Below are 17,651 nucleotides of genomic sequence, written 5' to 3'. Positions count from 1 at the left end.
GACAGAGAGAGAGTTATAGACAGTGAGAGAGAACACTGAGAAAGGTCTTCCTTCCATTGGTTCACTCCCCTAATGGCCACCATGGCCGGCTCTGCACCGATCTGAAGCCAGGAGCCAGGTGCTTCCTCCCGGTCTCCCATGCGGGTGCAGGGCCCAAGCACTTGGGCCATCCTACACTGCCCTCCTGGGCCACAGCAGAGAGCTGGACTGGAAGAGGAGTAACCAAGACTAGTACCTGGTGCCCCAACCAGACCTAGAACCCGGGGTACCAGTGCCAGAGGCGGAGGATTAGCCAAGTGAGCCAAGGTGCTGGCCCAGGCTGGGGTATTAACCCACCGCTCCACAGCGCCAGCCCTGCCTACTTAGTTTTTAATCCTGTACATGCAAACCAAGAAATTTTATTTAAAAAAATCTTTTTGTTCCCAGCACTTGTGACTATATTGTACATATTTATGGTTTTTATCTTAGCAAAATGGACTTGCAAGGGCTGCCAGAAGTTCTAATATGTGAGAAAACTGCAAAAGCAAAAATGTTAAAAAAAAATGTTGATTCAAGAAAAAAAAAAAGTATTTGTGTACTCACCCACCCAGTAAGACAGTTACTGTGTCTACCACATCATCTGCACAATCCTAAGAGAAGCTAAAAATATAAATAGAAGATTAATTCTGCTCTATATTCAAGTAAGGTATAGATACATGTAAACAGATAAGCATAGAAAAGTGTAATTCACCAAGTCTATAAATGAAGTGAATAATTTACAGTAAGGACATAGAAGAGAAAACCACGTAAGAGTCTGGGCAGCTCAGAAAGTGCTGTGGGGCCAGCACTGTGGTGCAGCAGATAAAGCTACTTCCTGTGGTGCTGGCATCCCATATGGGTTCCAGTTTGAGTCTCAGCTGATCCACTTCTGATCCAGTGCCCACTAATGAGCCTGGGAAAGCAGAAGAGGATGTGGGAGACCCGAAGGAAGTTCCTGGCTCCGGATTGGCCTGTCTCCAGTCATTGTGGCCATTTGGGAAGTGAACCTATGGATGAAAGACACCTCTCTCTCTCTTTCTCTGTAACTCTGCCTTTTGAATAAATAAATAAATATTTATAAAAGAAAAAAGAGAACAAAGTGCTGCAAAAGTAATGCCACATTTTGAAAGCTGGACTAAGTGTAAAGGGAGTGAGAGGAGGCCATTCTAGACAGGTAAGCATAGGCAAAATGTGAGCTATGAAGCAACATGGCAAATGATGGGGACCAAAGTCATGTGGTAAAACAACATATTTAATAGGAAAAGGGCAGTGTGATAAATGGCAAACTCAGAGCCAATACACAAAAGACATGGGTTATGCTAGAACGTGAACCTTTGCTTTCATTAAATGGCAATCCACTCGATAAGTAATCAAGTAACATCAAGAAAAATACACTTTATAAAGGCCATTTTAGAGGCCAACATTGTGGTGTAGTGGGTTAAGCTGCTACCTGCAGTGCCAGCATCTGATATGTGCTGGTTTGAGTCCCAGCTGCTCCATTTATAATCTAGCTCTCTTCTAATGTGCCTGGGAAAGCAGCAGAAGACAGCACAAGTGCTTGGGCCCCTGCACCCACATTGTAGACCTAGATGAAGCTCCTGGCTCCTGGCTTTGGTCTGTCCCAGCCCCAGCTATTGTGGCCATTTGAGGAGTAAACCAGTAAATGGAAGACTTCTCTGTCTTTGTCTGTCTGCCTCTCTCTCTCTCTCTCTCTCTCTCTCCCTCCCTCCCTCTCTCTCTACCTCTGTGTTACAAGGAAATAAAATACATCTTTTTTTAAAAAGGACATTTTAGCAACAATGTAAAGATACATGATAATGTCTTCAGGATACGTTATACCAAAATTGACATACAAGAGGACTCAGAATGCACATCTAGATAATAGATTTGTATAAGGAGTAGATGACCATACTCAAGAAAAGCATATGTATTAAAAGATAAATACCTGCTATGTGTCTAAATGGATATAATTAAATAACTGAGGCTATAGAAATATTGGAAGTATATAATAGTGGTTGAAAAACATAACATTCAGGGCTGACACTGTGGAGCAGTAGGTTAACGCCCTGGCCTGAAGTGCTGGCATCCCATATGTGCACTGGTTTGAGACCCGGCTGCTCCACTTCCAATCCAGCTCTCTGCTATGGCCTTGGAAAGCAGTGGAAAATGTCCCAAGTCCTTGGGCCCCTAAAACCATGTGGGAGACATGGAGGAAGCATCCTGGCTCCTGGCTTTGGATCGGCACAGCATTGCGGCCAACTGGGGAGTGAACAAACAGATGGAAGACCTCTCTCTCTGTCTCTGTGTAACTCTGACTTTCAAATAAATAAATATTTTTAAAAAATTAGTCCTAAGTTTTTTAAATGTAGAACAGAAATGCCTATGTGATTATACAGTAATAAAGCTTTTTAAGTACTATCATGGTATAAGACAAATGTCTATAACCATATTTAAAATTCACATGGTTGATATATAACCCTTGAAACAGCATACTATACAAAATTCTTCCAAAAAGTTTATGAAAATTCTATATTATGAAAAAAGTTATGCAAGGATTTAAAAGACTTTTCCATCAAAGTAAATATCTTTCAATCCCATTAACTACTTTTATACCTCTAATTTTGTCCATCTAGGATATTAGTTGAAAATTAAAGGAGTATGTGTTTGGCCAAATGATTAGGACAATTTCCCCCTCAGAATGGAGTACCTGGATTTGATACCTGTCTGTGGCTTTTGACTCAAATTTCACATGAAAACAAGCCCTGGAAAGCAATGGTGACAGCACAATTAATTGGATTCCTTCTACCAATATGAGAGCCCAAGATTAGGTTTCTGATCCTGACTTCTCCCCATTATAGGCAGTTGGAGAGTGAACCAGTGGATAAGACAGGAGCTATCTCTTTCAAGCGCTCTCTCTCTCTCTCTCTCTCTCTCTTTTCTCTCTGTATTCCTGGTTCCCAGTTTTTTCCTGAACCAACATCAGCAATAAGGATATTTGTGGACCCAGTCAGAAGATGGGCAATCTCTCTGGCTGTCAAAGAACCAACATATAATTAATATATACAATTTGATATATAATTTTAAAAAATCTGAAAACAATATGTGAGATTTTTTCAGTTTTTTCCCCTGGTGTTGAGTTCTATGTTTTTCATGGCAGAAGGAAATCTGCTTGATGTGATTCCAAGGCTTGATAAAACTAGTTGGCACTTATTTTTCTGAACTAACAGGTGATTCCACCTGAAGAATAGCATAAAGAACATGTACTCTAGGGCTGGTATTGTAGTGTAGTGGATTAAGCCACTGTCACTTCTGGCCCAGCTCCCTGCTAATTTACCCAGGAAAGCAGCAGAAATGGCTCAAGTCCTTAGCCCCTGAACCCATGTCTGAGATCCAGAAGAAGCTCCTCGTGCCTGGCTTCAGCCTGGCTCAACTCTGGCTATTTTGGCCATTTGGAAGAGTGAAGCAGATGATGGAAAAATCTCTCTTTTTGTGTCTTTCTCTCTGTGACTCTGCCTTTCAAATAACTAAATAAATCCTTTTTTAAAAATAGCATGTAATCTGATACTGTCAGGTGGACTGTTCCTTATATGACTGTTAGAGACATTGTTCTAAACTGTAGTTCAAATCTGCTGTTCCTTATTGATTTTCTGTCTGGTTGTTCTCTCTGTTCTTGGAAGTCAGATTTTGACACATCCTTCTACTTATTCCATTGCTATCTGATTCCCCTTCTGAAGTGTCAGTATTTTCACTGAGTATTATTCATCATATCACAAATCATTTCAGCCAAGATTTGGAAGGAATTTCACTTTATAAAGAAAATGTGGTCCAGACACTTAGTGGGATTTTTTGTTGCCACAGAAAAGAAGAAATTCCTGTGACATAGATGAACTTAGATGACATTATAATAAACCGATAAGCCAATCAAAGAAAAACACAATAAGATTCCACACATAAAAAGTATTTTAAGAAGTCAAAATCCTAGGAAGTAGAAATGTGTGTGTGTGTCTATGTGTGTACAACTATACTGAACTGTACATTCAGGTGTTAAAGATGAAAGTTAACATTATATTCTTTTACCATAATTATAAATGAGGGCATTATTTTTCAGAGATGAAATATTTAAGTCCTTTCTTACCCTAAGAAGATGGCTCCCCTTGTGGTCTTAAGTCACCCTGCACATAGAATGTGGGGCTGGCATTGTGGTGTAGTGGGTAGAGCCTCCAGCTGGGACACCAGCGTCCCATACACAGGGTGGTTTGTGTCCTGGCTGCTCTGCTTCTGACCAAGTCCCCTGCTAATGTGCCTCGTGAAGCAGCAGAAGATGGCCCAAGTGCTTGGACCTCCCATGGCCACCCACATGGGAGATCTGGATGGAGTTTCTTGCTCCTGGCTTCAGCCTGGTGTAGCTTTAGTAGTTGCAGCCATTTCTGGAGTGAACTAGTGGGTGGGATCCCTCTCTCTCTCTCTCTCTCTCTCTCTCTCTCTCTCTCTCCCCTCTCTCTCCCCTTTCCTCTCTCTGTGTAACTCTTTCAAATAAATAAATAAACCTTTTTTAAAAAAGATAAATTTATCAATCCGTCAACTCCTGACTAACAAAGGAAGATCCAAAAGCGGGTGTGAGGATATAACAATACCCTGGAGGAATTATTAAAGATGGCAAAATCAGTCTTTCACAGTCAGGATCCAGAGGAGGCTAAGGAAAAAACCTGAGTTGCAAAGAAAAAGGCTGCTTACTCTGTAGCTGCGTTGTGGCCACACCTCTCAGGGAAACCCAAGATTGCTCCATTAGGCTCCTGCTATTCCCGTGGGTGCACAGGGCACTTCAAACAAGGGTGCTCTAACATGCCAAGAAAGGCTAATGGGTCACCCCTGGAGGCCTGTCCTATTTGCAGAGAAAGACACCGGAGAACAGATTGCCCCTAGGGGCAAAGGCCAAAGGAACAAACCCAACCTGCCAACATGGCTCAACAGGACCTGGAGAACCAGGACTGAAGGGACTCAGAACCTTCTCAACAAGCAACCAGCACATGCACAATCACCCTCTGGGTGACTCTGACAGTGTAGTGGGGTCAAAGCCTGAAGTTAAACACTAAAGTCCTCAAAATAGATCCGTATAAGCGACTAGGTGAATATGCTTACCCACATTAGAAGCCCAATATTCCCAACACAGCAAAAGAGGTCAAGATCAAAACATCCTTACAAATAAAATCAAAGGTGGGCAAAGAGGAAATGTCCCTGGGAAGTGCTAAGAAAACGGTGTGTTCCGCGGGGACCGATCCCCCTGTAGTGGCTCCTACGCTCCAGGAGGGGGTAGCTGTGCACCTGGAGGATGTGAATACAGCTGAGGTGAGAACTTCTGCCCCAGACGCTGTGCTGGCCTCTTGGGCCAGAACTGTGGCTGGTGCTGGGAAGAGGAAGGCAGTGGAAACACCCCCAGAGGCCTCCGGTGACAGATGGTGTGTGGTCCATGGGAAAAGTCTCCCTGCAAACACACATGGTTGGGTGCAGCTGCAATTTCATGCAGGACAAGCCTGGGTTCCTGAGGGGGAAAAAAAGGAAGAATGAGTGCATTCCTCTTGTTTCCTGCAAGTAATTTCCCAACACATACCTGGAGAACAATATACTGTGCCCTGAATGTGCTCACAGGAATAAAATCTTATCAAAAAGCCTACAATGGGACTAGAATATCAGGGCTTAAAGGACATTTGCAGTTTTCTGCTTCCTTCTTTGATATCATCCCTTTTTTTTATTTTTTGGACAGGCAGAGTGGACAGTGAGAGAGAGAGAGAAAGGTCTTCCTTTTTGCCGTTGGTTCACCCTCCAATGGCCTCTGTGATTGGCGAGCTGCGGCCAGTGCACCGTGCCTATCTGAAGGCAGGAGCCAGGTGCTTCTCCTGGTCTCCCAAGGGGTGCAGGACCCAAGGACTTGGGCCATCCTCCACTGCACTCCCTGGCCACAGCAGAGAGCTGGCCTGAAAGAGGGGCAACCGGGACAGAATCCAGTGCCCCGACCGGGACTAGAATCCAGTGTGCCATTGCCGCAAGGCAGAGGATTAGCCTATTGAGCCACTGCGCCAGCCGACATCATCTGCTTTCTTAAGGAGTGGGGAGTCTGTGGAACCATAGCTATGACTGATATTGATGTAAATTCAAGGCCCATCCCCTCACAGACTCACCTCACCGAGAAATACTGGTCATGTGTCAGCAGTGATGTCACTACCAGCAACTTTGCAAAGGTATCTGTCGGACCACCAACACCCTCAACAGGGGCATCTCTGAGTCCATTGTGATGGTTGTGAATGCCAAGCACCTGGAGATCATCCTGCACTTCCTACTGTCACAGGAAGCTGAGACTGTACCCCTGTGTGTTTGTGTCCTCCAAGCAGGCCTGTGGGGTCTCCCCTCTTGTGGTTCTTTTCTCTGTCAACAGCAAAGAAGGTTCATAGCTGAAGCAGTGCATCCTATCCATTCAGCATGCAGTCCACGGAAAGGCTCTTGAGCTAAACGTGTTGCCTCTCCCACATTCTCCCTACTGAGATGGTGCATCACATTGCCTGGGTTAGCACACAGTATTACTCAACTGCTTTCCGTTATAGAACTAAATCTGGCTTGTAGATTTTGTTTTGTTTCACTGGTTTATCACCTTCAGCCCTTTCACCCTCTCTTTCTGTGAGAAACAGTGCCTAGAACAGACAGGGGAAAAGTGGTGACATCATTCAAAGGCAGGAAGAGCTGGGAGAATCAGGACAGAGATCTCTTTCTAGCTTTCACCTGCCAACTTCCTATGTGCCCGGTATGCTGACAGTAAACATTGGCCACTGTGCATCCCTTGTGCTTGGCACTCAGAATTATTTTGAACATGTTAAAATGACTAATGATTTTGGCCGGCACCATGGCTCATTTGGCTAATCCTCCGCCTGCGGCGCAGCACCCCGGGTTCTAGTCCCGGTTGGGGCACCCGGTACTAGTCTCGGTTGCTCCTCTTCCAGTCCAGCTCTCTACTGTGGCTTGGGAGTGCAGTGGAGGATGGCCCAAGTGCTTGGGTCCCTGAACCCACATGGGAGACCGGGAGGGAGCACCTGGCTCCTGGCTTCAGATCCACACAGCGCCGGCCGTAACGGCCATTAGGGGGAGTGAACCAACAGAAGGAAGACCTTTCTCTCTGTCTTTCTCTGTCTATAACTCTACCTGTCAAATATAAAAAAATCTTTTAAAATATTGACTAACAATTTTCCTTTGCTCTCTGAAGGATTATGGGGAGGAAGCTTGTGTTCTGCTAGGTTGTTCAGTTATATCCAAGGCCATTCACTAATATCCCTCTGCTGCTTGATTCTGCTAATGTCATGTGTTCTTTCTCCAGCTCCCACTCCTCATCTCTCTCCCATGCTCCCAGAATACCCTCAGAAGGAAGAGAGACAAATAATTGGGTCTATTTTTTAAAGACTTATTTATTATTTGGGGCCAGCACTGTAGCGTAGACAGTAACGCCACTGCCTGCGGAGCCAGCATCCCATATGGCGCTGAATTGGATCCTGTCTTCTCCACTTCCAATCTGGCTCCCTGATGATGAGCCTGGAAAAGCAGTGGATGATGGCTCAAGTACTTGGGCTCCTGCACCCATGTGGGAGATCCAGAAGAAACTCCTGGTTCCTGGCTTTGGTACGGCCCAGCTCCAGCTGTTTGGGCCATCCCAGCATAAGAACCAGCAGATGGAACTCACTCTCTCTCTCTCTCTCTCTCTCTTTCTCTCTCTCTCTCTCCACCCTTCCTCTCTGTAACTCTGCTTTCAAATAAATAAGTAAAACCAGAAGTTAGGAGCTTCTTATGGGTCTCGTGTGGGTGCAGAGGCTCAGGTGCTTGGGCTATCTTCTGCTGCTTTTCCAGGCAATTGGAAGAGAGGTGGATTGGAAGTGGAGCATCTGGGACTCAAGCCAGTGCCTATGTGGCATGCTGGCGTCACAGGCAGCAGCTTCACCTGCTGTGCCACAATGCCCGCCCCCCAAAGAACTGGATTTAATTACTCTATTTGCCTCAGGTGAATTCCATGGCAGAGGGAGGATAGGGTACGAGGATAGTGATGCTTCAGGGAGCCTAGAGAAGATGTGCACTCTCATTTCCCATCTGAAAGTTAAAGTCACAACCATGCAGAGAGGTCTGGGCCCACAACTATCTGTGGTGTGAACTACAACAAGAATGACAGAAATCTCGAGACAGAGCTTCAAATTTCTCTTGGTTCCAAAAAGGAATGGAAGACTCCATGAGCAGATTCTAAAGTAAAGGGGTTGAAGACAGGTTCTGCAAGACATCATTGGTAGAGGTGAATGGATCTGTAAAAAAGAAAAACAATGAACTCCTTGACAGCAAGGTTTTTTTTTTTTCAATCATTGCCAGAAAATTTTTATTAAAAGTATGGAGGGAAATACATTAAAATATTGGTAGAAGTACGATTATGGAGAACTTTATTTTTTACACTTTTTTGTGTTTCAAATTTTCTACAGTAAATACATATGACTTTGGTAATCCAAGAGAAATAAGCATTATTTTTAAAAATAACTACCCAGTAAATGTTATAATCATCAGTATGTACAATCTAAAGCATAAAGGAAAGTGATGAAAATACATACAGGATAAAACCACATAACAAAATTGAAACCCAAAACAAAAATGATGGTGGCCCGCAATCAGCAGTCAACAAATGCTTACAGAGCCTAGAAAAAGAGTGTGAGTTTTCACCTCAGACAAACCTTGGTTTTGATCCCAACATGCTTTGGCGAGTTGAGCAACGAGCTAAGACTCTAAAGGTTTGTTTTCTCATTTGTGCAAATGGAATTTTAGTTTCCTATTTTATAAAGATGCTAGTACAATGTAAATACAATACGTGTTTCTCAACATTTGATTATGACATTAGTAACTCTATATTCAATCTGTGAATCTGAACAGATGCACAGCATAGTGAATATCGGAGGGCAGAGACATGGTTGGGAAAACAGGAAGAGCAGTATGGGAACAAAAGGAAAATTCCCTTAATTTCCTAATACAGAAAGTTGGAATATCAGTACTGACTGCAAAGAGGCATTGCATGACTGGATAGAAGGTGATTCCACAAATTTTCCAAATTTCAAAAAAGTGAGGTAAGACTATGGGATGCCCATGCTATGTGCCCTAAATAAGAGTTACAGTACTTTGGGCTACAAAAAAAACCCAAATGCAATTAAAATTGCCTAATATATTAAAGGCATAATTATTTCATTTAACAAGAATTATGGGATTAGGAAAATTCCAATAATCTAATAACACAAAGACCACGTTTCTTCTGCCTGCCCTGTGATCTCCTAAGTTCCAATGTAGCTGCTAATGTTGAAGCAGGACTGTTGTTTCCCCAAATGTCTTTTTTAAAAACTACAAAAACACGCCCCAGGAGCACCTTGGAAAATTTCCCATTCTGTCTCATTGGCTACAACTACTTTACATGGAATTGTCTCCTCTGAAGCACATGGAGGACAAATACACAAAAAATTTCAATTAGACTCAGAAGAGAAGGTAAGAACTAGGGGAATGGAAACTGGAAAGGCAACTGATCAGATATGCCACATAGGTGTATGCACAAGGCCAACAGGAGGCCAAACAGAACATGAAGTCAGAATCTGAATGGATGTTATTGATGGACTACCCAGGATATATGAAAATATATAAAGTAAAAGAGGGCTAAAGGATATGTGTCCCTATGCTGGGGTACAAAGAGGGACTTTTTTGACAGGGGAAGGACAGCCTTATTTCCCAGCAGTCACTGGGATGACTAAAGATGCTAATGGACTTAACCAAAAAAATGGCCAGAGGCGAGAAACGAAAGGAAAAGAAAAAGTGTGTAGGTGCACCCCATCCACAGCACTATAGAATGAAACATTCCCAGCCCCATGATCTAGGTAAACTCCTACCCGGTGAAGAGATGATTCTTGTTTGACAGGAATTATAGGAAGGCTTGTTAGAGGCCGATAGCCATCTGAATTCCAGTAAATGACCCAGATTCCCATATTGGGGGGGATAATTCTGAATTATCAATAATCCCCATGACATCTTCCCGACACATTCCCATGGCTATCTCTAGGCTATTTTTACTCTCTACTTCCCAGTAATGTTTCCCCGAAGTGAAAACGTTTTTTCCCAGAACACGAGGCAAGTGTTGAAATCTCTCCGCAAATTGTGTGTTGTTCTGAGGAGTCCTCCATCCAGTACAGTAGCTCCATGCTGTAGAAAATACTGGCGATAACTGGCCGGTGCTCCATTTTTCACGTATCTCCCTCCTTGGGAGATGATAAGTTCGTGGTGAGCTGTGTCTTCAGCATTTCCTTCATCATTGGTGTCTGCCACACGGTCTTCACATTTAGAACTTGAGGGGAATAGTTCACATCGCCTTGGTTCCCACACCTGATCAGCACATCTTTTGGATCCTAGAGCAAATCCAGGCTGGAGGCCTGGCTTTTCTCCCCCACTTCTAAGATGAGCTTCTTCGTGGAAGTGATCACTTGATTGAGCGTTAACATGTTCTCATTCATTTTCTTCTGTATTTCTTCTTCTTCTTCTCTCAGTCTCTGAAGAATCAGTTGCTCTTCATCAGCCAGGAAGTGGTGTAGTTTTGAAAATCCCGTGCTGATTCTCATTTGCTGATTCTTTATCTTTTCCTTCCACTTTGTAGCAGTCTTCAGTTCTGTTTGCTGTAACTGCATAACTGCCTTCATCTTGACGGTAAGACTACATTCAAAACTGCAAAGTTTCTCTCGGTAGTTCCCCCCCCCACACACAGGCAGAGTGGACAGAGAGAGAGAGAGAGAGAGAGAGAAAGTCTTCCTTTGCCGTTGGTTCACCCTCCAATGGCCGCCACGGCCGATGCGCTGCAGCCGGTGCACTGCGCTGATCCGAAGGCAGGAGCCAGGAGCTTTTCCTGGTCTCCCATGGGGTGCAGGGCCCAAACACTTGGGCCATCCTCCACTGCACTCCCGGGACACTGCAGAGAGCTGGCCTGGAAGAGAGGCAACTGGGACAGAATCCAGCGCCCCGACCGGGACTAGAACCCGGTGTGCTGCCGCCACCAGGCGGAGGATTAGCTTAGTGAGCCACGGTGCCGGCCTCTTGGTAGTTCTGAAAGGCTTTGTAGATGGGAGCCATGGTGTGGGCCCGGTGCTCCCGGGACTCCCTGCAACCAAGCACACCGGCCGCTGGTCGACCTCGCAGAAGAGCCGCCCTGGTTCCCAGTGGCAGCTTCACAGGTTCTGAGGCGCTGGGCCCTGGTGTCGGCGCCGCCTCTTTTCCGTCATCCTGGCCAGGGCGGGGTGCTGGAGCTGGTGACGCCCCAACTGGACGGAATCATCCTGCCCAGAGTAATCCGGCAGAGCCTCCTGGACCTGGCTCAGAGCTGGGGGGAGTTCCGGGTGGCAGAGCACGCCATCACCATGAAGGAGCTGCTGCGGGCGCTGGAGGAGGTGTGCGTGCGGGAAGTCTTCGGCTCGGGCACCGCCAGCCAGGTGTGCCCTGTGCACCAGATCCTGTATGAGGGCCAGGCCGTCCACATTCCCACCATGGAACACAGGCCCGGGCTCATCCTGTGCTTTCAAAAGGAGCTGCGGCGAGCCAGTGCGGAACAAGCACTCACAAGTGGATGCTCCCGGTGTGACGCCACGGGCTGTACCATCCAGGCCCCTCACCCTCGCCTCCTCGGTGACTCACCTCAAGTGCAATATGAAATAAAAGACTGGGGGGCACAAACTCCGGGCTCCAGGGCGCCACCGTGTGGTCGCTACACTCCCAAAGCCATGGGGGCCGACCACGGCGACCAGACCCCAGCCCCGCATCTGGGCCTCGGGCCTCGGGGACCAGGTTCCCCTGCTGCTCCGTTTCCGGGGGGCTGATGGGGTACCGCGGCCCCTACTCTGCGTCTCTCCGTGCTCAGGCCGGACCCCGGTGCTGCCGTTGATTTTTTTTTCCTCTCTGTGCTGCAATTTTGAAATAAAATGCCAAAGAACAAGAAAAAAAAAGGAAGAATAAAGGAACATTTTTTTAAATTCAAATTTATTACATTGGGGTTAATTTACCTAAAAATACTCCACATAAACTTTTATATTTTGAAAAGCTAGAGCTCACAGATAAAAGTTGAAATTTGGCATCTTAATTAGGTAAACCTAGCACCACCAGGAATGGTAAAAATTGAAATATATTTGGCAGGATATAATGGGAAGTCTAACATCACTAGTCATATGAGTCTAATCACAGGGAAACAATAGGCTCTGATGACACTGTCTCTCTACAATTATTAAGGAACCTTAATACTCAAGTGTCCTCTTTTCCCCATTTCTAATATACTTATCTTTATACAAAATAAATTATACTTCACCATTAAAAAATTAAGAGTGAGAATTTAAGAAGGAGGAAGAAGAAGGGTTTGAGCATGGGTGGAAGGGAGTATGAGGGAAAATATCACTAAATCTGTATATATATGAAATACATGAAACTTGTATAACTTAAATAAAATTTTTTAAAAAATAAAGAAAAGAGCCAAAATAAACCACAAGGATTCCATCATGGGGGCTCCACCCTGATGACCTTGTATAATCCTAATCACCTCACAAAAAAATCACCTGCTTTTAAACATCATCAAGTTTCCTCCCTCTTAATACCTCACAATGGGAATCAAATTTCAACACTTGAACCCTTGGAGGACATTCAAATTGTATCCCAACCATAGCAGAGTCTAACCCTTAGTACCTCCCCACTGGGCCTCACTGGAAGATAGGGCTTTACAGAGGCTACTAAGTTAAAATAAGATGTTTATGGTGGGCTAATCCAACATGACTAGTGTCCTTCTTAGGCGGGGAATTTTGGACATGGACACACAGAGAGACAACAGCAGGTGAAGATAAAGCTGGAGACCTGATATGGAACTACAAGCTAACAGAAACCAAAGATCACTGCCAACCGCCACGATATAGGACAGAATTATGTTGAGGATGCTCTTCCACAGGTCTCAGAAAGCATCCGCACTGCTGACGCCTCTATCCTGTACCTCTGGCCTCCAGAACTGTGAAACAAAACCGAGCAGCTCTTCTGAGCCACCCTGTTTTCAGTATTTTGTTATGGCAGCTGCAAGAAACTAAAGCATCATGTAAATGAGCCACTTCAGAAGCAGCTCTTCCAGTTCAGGTCAAGCTTTCGGAATGCATAGCCTTGACCCTCAGCCAGGCCGACTGGTTAAGCAGCTTCTCCACTTCTGACTCATGGAGATTGTGAGATAGATATCTGATGCTTTCACTGTTTTACGGACTGGCTTTTGCCCTACCACCATCAAAACAAATCCATATGTTGAAGCTTGTCAACACTGAAAAGCAACAACAGAGAAAAATATCTCCATGTGCAACAAACTTATTTGGAAATAAGCAAAAAGGATCATATTCTGGGATGCACACTCGGAAAAGCCACAGTTACACATGAAGAAGGAAAAGGAAGGGAAGTCTTTATTAGCAAAAAGAGATGAATCACACAAGCTTCTTGGATACATAGGGCATTGGTCTTGAAGACCTGAGGTAGGAGCTGGCATCAGCTTGTTGGTGGAGCTGCATTGCTGGGCAAATGTTCAATCCAGAACACTTTATCTGAATTGTTGCAGTATAAAACAACAGTAAAGACAAATTTTGTTACAGAAATACATGCCCACATGTGAGATTAGCAAAAGATAGGGTGCGGCTGGCACCACAGCTCACTAGGCACCTGCGGTGCCGGTACCCCAGGTTCTAGTCCTGGTCGGGGCGATGGATTCTGTCCCGGTCACTCCTCTTCCAGTCCAGCTTTCTGCTGTGGAGGATGGCCCAAGTGCTTGGGCCCTGCACCCGCATGGGAGACCAGGAGGAAGCACCTGGCTCCTGGCTTCTGATCGGTGCAGCACGCCGGCGAGAGCAGCCATTTGGGGGGTGAACCAACGGAAGGAAGACCTTTCTCTCTGTCTCTCTCTCTCAATGTCTAACTCTGCTTATCAAAAAAAAAAAAAAAAATAGGGTGCATTTTGACAGAAGGCGCTTGTCCTGGGATTTTTAGAAAGTCCTTAAAACAATATCTAGTCAGGTATGAAGTCTCCTGTTTCATAACTCCCAGCTCTAACTTTGTCTGGGTTTAGCAAGAATGAGTTCATCCTAGCAAGTTTCACTTACCTGAAGTGTGACTGTATTTGGAGCAGGAACTTCATAGAGATGAAGGAAGGGAGTAGGGACTTCACAGAGATGAATGAGGTCCTAACGGTGGGGACCTAATCCAATATGACTTGTGTCCTCAAAATAGGAGGAAGAGACACTAGGGGTGTAGATGTCAAGAAAAAATGCCATATGCACACTCAGAAAGAAGATGGACATCCGCAAGCTACAGAGAACAGCTTCAGGGGAAACCCAGCCTGTTGACTCCTTGATTTTGGGCTGCCAGCCTCTAGAACTGCGAGAAATAAATTTCTGTTGTTGGTGCAAGCACTAGGGCATAGCAAGTTAAGCCTCCACCTGCAGCCCTGGCACCCCAGATGGATGCCAGTTCAAGTCCCAGAAGCTCCACTTCTGATCCAGCTCCCTGCTAATGTGCCTAGGAAAGCAGCAGAACATGGTGCTTGGGCCCCTGCGTCCATGTGAGACATCCAGAGGATGACTCTGGCTCCTGATTTTGGTCTGGCCCAGTTCCTCCCATTGTGCCCATTTGGGGATTGAATCAGTGAATGGAAGATCACGGTCTCTCCCTCTGTCTGTAACTCTGCCTTTCAAATAAAATCAATAAAAATAATCTTAAAAGAAATTTTAAAAACTGGCTTGGAAGCAGGCCTCCCCTGGACTGTCCTCACCATGGCCCTTCTCAGAATGAGAAACACTCCTCAGGGCCAACCTAGTCTGTGTCCTTTTGAAATGTTACATGCCCAACCATTTCTCATTAATGACTACTGCGAGGCTAAGATTACAAAGCAAATGAAACACATCACTTCTCTTTCTCAGTTAAAAGGGCATTGTGGAGCGCCTGGAACGTCATTCCTGGGAACTGAGAGAGCCGTTATGTGAAGCAGCTGCCTTAGTTCTTGTTACGATTTTCCCTGCTAATGCTCCATCCCTTTAGCCCTTACAGGAGGATCCTTTCACTGCTATTCCGTTTTCCCATTCGGCAGAAAAATTTCAGGCTGTGACTCCTGGAGCCATTGCACTCAGGTAAAGCCCGGGAGTCAACAACAGCAGAAAAACTGAGGACCTCGGCCACTCAACAGAGGACAAACCAATCCAGTATTCCTGTGAGCCTCTAGAGGACCTCAGATCTCTCTTCAAAAAGAAAAGAAAACAACAGATAAGTTACCTCCTCTTAAGCCATGTCTTCACCAAGGGGTGTATTCTTCCTCAGACTCCTTTACATGAACAGACCCACTGGTAACTCCAAACAGGATATACCTGTTACAATGAGTCCAAATGAATCAAACACACATAGAGCAGTTACTCTGGCTATAACTGAATATTCAAAACATAACTGTAAGACTTATGATTGTTATCTCTTGAGAGTGGTCCAAGCACAAAAACAAGCTCACACCTGGGATACATATTTCCTGGATGTAATCATCCTACAGACTGGACACCTAGAACTTTTTTTGTTCATTTAAAATTTCTAATGCTCTTAGGCAAGGGAGTTTCTCTCATGAGCTCCATCAAAATTGCATTTTAGATGCTGCTTCCTCAATCACTGTGTACATACTGTCATGCCACAACTGCTGTAAAAAAAAATGTAGTAGGACCCATCTTTTGGATAAAGAAAAAACTGGGCTGCAAAAACCCACTCCCTTCGGCTCCTGGCCCCCTTGCCCCTAGCCAGCCCGTAGTAGTTCCCCAGCGTGCGCCCACAGAGAACGTGAACAGAACAGGGCACTTGGAGTGATGGAGCAGCAGAAAAGACACGGCTGAGGCACCATCGCTTCGCTGATGGACAACCGCTGGGTTACCTGACGTGATTGCCTGACATAGCTACATGACTGACCTCTGGGGATTCAAAGTACACTGTGGAGAAAGGCTTCCACCACTTGCCAAAATGAACTCTGCAGAAAAATGAAGAAAACTGGAGAACTCCGACAAAAAGTTGCAGACCATAAATAGCCACTTTCCTCTGGAGTCTTTAATTCATCCACAGCCATTGATAAAAGGTTTTGGCCTCATGGGTGGGAAGAAAAAGAAAAAATATTGAAATATCTGGCCCATCCAGCTTTGAGTACAGGGTTCATACTGGGTTTGAACTAGCTTTGGCAGCAGTGGCACAGCCTGTTAGCAGATATTGGCAACAGACCAATGCCCGTAGTGAACCCTTCATGTATCACATCCACAAAGCTGGCTCCCATGAAGACATGCAAAGATACTGACCTTAGGGTGGCTTAAGAAGCATGTTTTCATGTGAGGCACTGTACCATCTTTATGAGCTAGCTATAAAATATCTAAACCATGTGTTTTTCACAGATTATTCACAATTATTCAATGATTGCAAGGCTTATTTACTATAAATTGCAGGACATGTAAAGGAACCTCAGCTTTCAGGTGTGAGGTTTTCAACAAATCAAGCATATAAAATATAATCGCAAAATAGGAAATTTGTATTTCTGCTTTAAATGGTATTTGCTAGTCTTTAAACTGAAGAATTTTACCCATGTGCTCTTTTAAATATTAGTAAAAGCCCCTGATCTAACTGTATTAGAAAGCTTTTCAATGCTTACCATTTATTCTCAAAATGTCAATTTTTCTTTTATGTAAAATTTAGTACTAACAATTGTTAACAATAACAAATATTTACAAATACATATATGCATGTATATACATATACACATCCAAAAATCTTTTACGTATAACCAAATTTGTTTTCATAGCCTAACAGAGAGCTATTTGAAATAAAAGCAAATATTTGAGTCCTAAAGTCAGATATAATTTACCTTAAACAAATGATTAGATTTTTGACAATAAATGCTCATGAAAATGATTGCATTAAAGAAGACCCAATAGTTTCAGATATGCCAAGTTACTAGAAGAAAAATTCAGGCATTGTGGTTTCCTTCTGGACTTGAAGGTGACAAGGATTCTATAGACTATCATGCAATTATTCATAAACTCTCTAATGGAATTAAACATTGTTGCAGTCTCTCATTATATTATTTGACAGATCATTCGAGAATTTTGTAATCCAGGAAAAGCTTAAAGTTCATATGTGTCACAATAAACATTGAGGCTCAGACAACTCTTTTATTTGCCAATTTAATTTCTTTCTTTCTTTCTTTCTTTCTTTTTTTTGACAAGCAGAGTGGACAGTGAGAGAGAGAGACAGAGAGAAAGAGAGAAAGGTCTTCCTTTTCCATTGGTTCACCCCCCAATGGCCACTGTGGCCGGCGTGCTGTGGCCGGCGCACCATGCTGATCTGAAGCCAGGGGCCAGGTGCTTCTCCTGGTCTCCCATGCGGGTGCAAAACCCAAGCACTTGGGCCATCATCCACTGCACTTCCGGGCCACAGCAGAGAGCTGGACTGGAAGAGGAGCAACCGGGACAGAATCTGGCACCCCGACCGGGACTAGAACCCGGGGTGCTGGCGCCACAGGCGGAGGATTAGCC

General features: G+C 44.6%; 2 pseudogenes; one reads left to right on the top strand and one right to left on the bottom strand.

Moving 5' to 3' along the window:
* Nucleotides 1-1,226: 1,226 nt before the first annotated feature.
* Nucleotides 1,227-6,829, top strand: LOC100355659 (developmental pluripotency-associated protein 4 pseudogene; annotated as a pseudogene).
* A 1,634-nt stretch (nucleotides 6,830-8,463) lies between these two features.
* On the bottom strand, nucleotides 8,464-11,246 carry LOC100355410 (E3 ubiquitin-protein ligase TRIM4 pseudogene; annotated as a pseudogene).
* Nucleotides 11,247-17,651: the final 6,405 nt, after the last annotated feature.

The sequence above is a fragment of the Oryctolagus cuniculus genome, chromosome 16 (assembly GCF_964237555.1).
Source record: "Oryctolagus cuniculus chromosome 16, mOryCun1.1, whole genome shotgun sequence".
In the NCBI taxonomy this organism is placed as follows: domain Eukaryota; kingdom Metazoa; phylum Chordata; class Mammalia; order Lagomorpha; family Leporidae; genus Oryctolagus; species Oryctolagus cuniculus.
The sequence above is the reverse complement of the archived record's forward strand: the minus strand, read 5'-3'. Positions and strand labels throughout refer to the sequence as shown.